The sequence below is a fragment of the Arachis hypogaea genome, chromosome 11 (genome assembly GCF_003086295.3).
Source record: "Arachis hypogaea cultivar Tifrunner chromosome 11, arahy.Tifrunner.gnm2.J5K5, whole genome shotgun sequence".
Taxonomy (NCBI): domain Eukaryota; kingdom Viridiplantae; phylum Streptophyta; class Magnoliopsida; order Fabales; family Fabaceae; genus Arachis; species Arachis hypogaea.
Window position 1 is genome coordinate 66,250,043 of NC_092046.1, and position 5,595 is coordinate 66,255,637.

The window sequence follows — 5,595 nt, forward strand, 5'->3', positions numbered from 1 at the left end:
ATCAATAGATGTTTGAGAAATTCCATAATACTTCTCTAAACTTCATTTCCTGTCTATGAGCTCCCATGCAAGTTTTCACAAACATGCAACCTCAAGACACAATCATACAATCAGAACCCCCACTCCTCTTAATCTGTTGCTTGCCCCAAGATTTATAAAATTCTTCAACATTTTCCTTTCAAAAGAATGATTTCTTTGTTGCATTCTTAGAGATATTGGGTGCAAGTAAAATTCAAGATGATAATCATGATATCATAGCAACATGTTACAAATCAAATATCAAATTATGCTTATTCACAAGGAGTAATCACACATGCATACAAAGAAAATAGAAGACAATCATGCAATTTAAAGTGCTGGAAATAAGTAAGAGGAAAAAGGAACTTTACCACCTTGTAGTTCATCTTCATTGTTGTTGCCCTTTTCCTCCTATTCTTCCCCTTCCCACACCAAACTTAGAATGATTGCTTATACTCAAGCAACAATTAAAACAGTGGTGATGGGGTCTATGATAGATCATGAGTGTCTTAGAAAGAAGTATGAGTGTGCATGTGTTTCAGCAAGCAAGATTAAGGATACAATAAAGGCACAAGAGATACAAATAGAGACATTTTGATTGCATTAATAAGTGGTGTTGGCATGGTACTTTGCATGAAAGTTAAGTGGCAACACCAAACTTAGTGTGACACTTTCAATTTAGAATGTTGCAAGTACCCAGTGAAGATTGAAAAACAAATTGTTGCATGGCAACACCAAACTTAGAATGCAATCATATGCCAAATTATTGAAAGTGAACTAAGCAAAGCAAGGAAATGTTACCTACGGTTGGGTTGCCTCCCAACAAGCGCTCTTTTAATGTCATTAGCTTGACATATTGTTCATGACTTTCTTCCTCTTCTTCCAGTTTGTTAAGAGGAATGACCTCAAGAGGAAAGAGGAGCCAGTTAATGCCCCTTGTTTTGAGTGCCTCTCCCCAGCAAGCTTTCTTCTATTGTTAGCTTGTGTAAACTTGCTTGTTGGGGTAGGGGTGGGATGGCTTTTAGTTGACATTTTCTTCTTCATGGATATTGTCCTTCTTTTCTTGGTCACCATCCTCTTTTTAGTGCTCATGTTGATTGCCTTCACCACCTTGATTTCAGGACTTGGGTGATGTACTATGGTTGGAGCATCCTCTTCATCAAGATCTTCTTGAATTGGTGGTTCAATGAACTCACCCTCTATGCAACTCTCTGTTTCATTGGAGTGTGGGTTTCCTTGATTGACTTCCTCCCTTATTCTTGACCTTTGAATGAACTCCTCTGTTTCTGGAGTGAAGTGGTCTCTCTTTGTGATCTCAGCTCTTCAATGAATTGTTCTTCAGAATAGAGTTGTGCATTCTGCCTCAATTTTTCTTCATGGTCCCTTTTTGCTATTTTCTCCTCTTCGTTTGTCTTTATTATTTCTTCAAGTAGGAGTTCTATCCTAGCGAGTCTCTCTTCTTCTCTACTTTTTTTGAGTTCTTCAATGATGAGTTCCATCCTAACAAGTTTATCTAAAGGAAGTTGGGTAGGTTGTAATGGTTGGTCAGGGTTGGCTTGTGAATGGAATTGGTTGTTTTGTGGTTGTGTGTTCTGAAAGTGGTATGATTCTTGTGGGTAGTGGATTGAGTTTTGTGGATGGTGAAATGAATTGTATGGATTTGGGATAGACTTTTGTGCTGAGGCATACTCAAATGATGAAGAATTTAGGCATGTAAAACTTGGAGGTGAAGTTGGATAATTGAGAGGTGATGGCTCTTGATGAATGGGGTATGAATGAGTGAAATCTCTTTGATTTTGATCTTCCCAGCCACAACTTGAGTAGTGATCAATTTCACCAAAATATGGACCATTTTGTGGCTGGGAAAAGTACCCTATTTCATGTTCTTGATACTTCCACCCACTATGAGCATAGTAAAGTGAATCATTCTGTGGTGGTGGAGAGTTTCCCATGAAGTTTGATTGACTAAAATATGATGGATACTCCTTTCTTTCCTGCAGAAAGCTTTGTCTCAAACAATAATCACCAAAAGAAATTGGAATCTCCATTGTCACAGATGAGGAAATTCCCAATGAGGCAATATCACAAACAGTTAGTTAGCAAAAGGAAATAAAGTAACAAAAGAAAACAAAGACAAAAGAAAAGTGTCTAATCTAGTAAATCAATCAACCGGTAGTTTGTTAATCACAATTAATCCCCAGCAACGGTGCCATAAACTTGATACACGGAAAACTTGTCTCTCAACAAGTCTCCCTTCGGCAAGTATACCGAATTGTCGTCAAGTAATAACTCACAAAAGAGTGAGGTCAAATCCCACAGAGATTAACGGATTAAGCAATCAATGGTTAATTGATTATCCTAGTTAGACGAATCAGATTGGAGTGATAAGCAACAAGGAAATGTAAATGGCATAAAAGTAAAGAAAGCAATAAAGTGCAGAAAAGTAAAATGGCAGGAAAAGTAAATGTAAGAACTAACAAAATAAAATGAACATTGGGATCAAGAGATATTGCAATCCTCCGGATCAAGTTCATTCCCATCTCTTCCTCAATCAATGCATTCATTGATCTCCTTGGCAATCTTAAGTGATCGAATTCCAATTTCTTGGTAATTCAATCTCTCAAATCTTGATCAGTAGCCAATTCCTTGGTCAATTGCTCATGAGAAGAGATGAAGTATGGTCACTGATTATACCACATGCATTCCCAAATCAAGTATTGGTAGAATTATAGTCACCATATCCTTCCAATCCCAATTTGGTCTAACATGAAAAAACATTTCTAGCATTATCTCTTCATTCCTCTTCCAAGGTTCAAAAGAGATCCAAGTATGAATAGCTTCTTTTCCAAGATAACTACCCAATTGGATGAAGATTGAAAGCTTTCTAGTAAAATCAAGAGAAAAGAAAGAAGAAGAAGAATAAGAGCTACAATTGATCCATTGAATCACAATAGAGCTCTCTAACCCAATGAAAAGAGTTAGTTGATCATTGCTCTACAAAAATAGAAAAGAAAGAAAGTGCAGAAAAGTAAAGATGAAGATTAAAACTAAAATTGAAACTTCAAAATTCATAAATGAAAAGTACAAAGAAAAGAAAGAGAAGGAAAAGTGTGTGAGGGGAGGGAGTCTGAAGACCCCTCTTCAATCCCCCCTCCAGAGTGTCCCCCCTTGAATGTAAAAGCTAAGGCCCTTATATAGGCTCTCCTAAATTACAAAATGAAATTAAAAGCAATTTACAATTAAATGAAAATTCCTATTCTAGATGCTTCTTGTGGCCTTGATTGGTTGACACTTGTGGGCTTGCTTCCTTGAGGTTGGGTGTTCCTTGAAAGAGAATCAAGTTGAGGTCCAGGTGATAATGTCAGTGCTAACGTTAGCCACACTAACGCTACAAGTGTGGCATTTATGCTGAAGTTAGTGTGGCTAACGTCACACTTGCTACCCAGTTGGTATTTTTGGGGCTTAAAAGATACCTCTGGTTTGTGCTCCAATTTCATGCCCACTATAAAGTATTATATATCGTTGGAAAGCTCTGAATGTCAGATTTCTAACGCAACTGGAATTACCTCAATTGGACCTCCGTAACTCAAGTTATGCTCCTTTGAAGGGAACAGGGTTGCTGGCATAGTGGCTGGCGTTATTGGCAAACGTGAGTGCCAATAACGTCCGCGATCAGGGGCTGAAAATTGCCAGTTTCTGAAGCTCAACTTAATGTCCATCCCATACTATTATATATTGTTGGAAAGCTCTGGATGTCTACTTTCCAACACTTTTAGAAGCGCATCATTTGGATCTCTACAACTCGAGTTATACTTCTTGGAAGGTGAAGAGGTCAGCTGGCCTTACTACAGGTTGATACCATGTTCATCTTTGCACTTTCGGGGCAGGTTTTCTCCCTCAAATTTAGTGTCCATCATGTAGTGCCATATATGCTTGGAAAGCTCTGAAATCCTACTTTCCAATGCCACTGAAATCACCTCATTTGGAGCTTTGTGGCTCAAGTTATTCTTGTTTGAAGAAGGCATGGTCAGGCTGCTGGGTGATACTTTTGCCCACGTTAACTACCACGTTAATGTAGTTAACGTGGAAGCTAACGTGGGTCTTTTTGCTTCACAAACGTTAGTGGAGATCTCCTTTTCCACTAACTTTGGCATCTCCCTTTCCTTCCACGTTAGTTCCCACGTTAATGTAGTTAACGTGGAAGCTAACATGGGTCTTTTTGCTTCGCAAACGTTAGTGGAGATCACCTTTTCCACTAACGTTGGCATTTCTCTTTCCTTCCACGTTAGTTCCCACGTTAATGTAACGAACGTGGAGACTAACGTGGGTCTTCTTGTACCTTCGCTAGCGTTATTGGCACTCACTTTTGCCACTAATGCTGCTCCTTCTTCAAAGTTGATGCCATTAACGTTTCCACTAACGTTCCAACTTTTCTTCCTTCCACGTTAGTGGCCAAGTTAGTGTTACTAACGTAGCCACTAACGTGGCTCTTCTCTGCTTCTTGTTACCTGAAATTAATCAAAGAAAGTGCATCAAAGTCTTGCTCTTAATCATAGGATCATGTCATCTATTTTATCATTCAATTCATGCATAATTCTTATGAAATCATTCAAAATTTACAATGTTTGCTTGAATCATAGTGTGAATGCATTATCATCCAAATACTTGCTCATTTCCTAGAAAAATGCATGAAACCACCCTAAAGCATACAAAAAATAGCTAGTAAAACTAGCCAAGATGCCCTGGAATCAATGCTTGGTGACTTTACTGCACCAAATTCCAATTTACATGGAAGAAGCATCTCAATTCCTGCCATTGGAGCAAACAACTTTGAGCTTAAACCTCAATTAGTTTCTCTGATGCAACAGAACTGCAAGTTTCATGGACTTCCATCTGAAGATCCTTTTCAGTTCTTAACTGAATTCTTGCAGATCTGTGATACTGTTAAGACCAATGGGGTTGATCCTGAGGTCTACAGGCTTATGCTTTTCCCATTTGCTGTAAGAGACAGAGCTAGAGTATGGTTGGACTCTCAACCTAAAGATAGCCTGAACTCTTGGGATAAGCTGGTCACGGCTTTCTTAGCCAAGTTCTTTCCTCCTTAAAAGCTTAGCAAGCTTAGAGTGGATGTTCAAACCTTCAGACAGATTGAAGGAGAATCCCTCTATGAAGCTTGGGAGAGATACAAGGAACTGACCAAAAAGTGTCCTTCTGACATGCTTTCAAAATGGACCATCCTGGATATATTCTATGATGGTCTGTCTGAGTTATCAAAGATGTCACTGGACCATTCTGCAGGTGGATCCATCCACCTAAAGAAAATGCCTGCAGAAGCTCAAGAACTCATTGACATGGTTGCAAATAACCAGTTTATGTATACTTCTGAAAGGAATCCTGTGAGTAATGGGACGCCTATGAGGAAGGGAGTTCTTGAAATAGATACTCTGAATGCCATATTGGCTCAGAACAAAATATTAACTCAGCAAGTCAATATGATCTCTCAGAGCCTGAATGGATTGAAGGAATCATCCAACAGTACTATAGAGGCATCTTCTGAAGGAGAAGCTTATGATCCTG

General features: G+C 38.8%; 1 non-coding gene across 1 annotated transcript; it reads right to left on the reverse strand.

Annotated features, from left to right (window-relative positions):
* Nucleotides 1–5,132: 5,132 nt before the first annotated feature.
* LOC112725035 (small nucleolar RNA R71) lies at nucleotides 5,133–5,240 on the reverse strand. Its single transcript, XR_003164166.1, has one exon. It is a non-coding gene; the product is annotated as a small nucleolar RNA R71 (small nucleolar RNA).
* Between the last annotated feature and the right edge of the window lie 355 nt (nucleotides 5,241–5,595).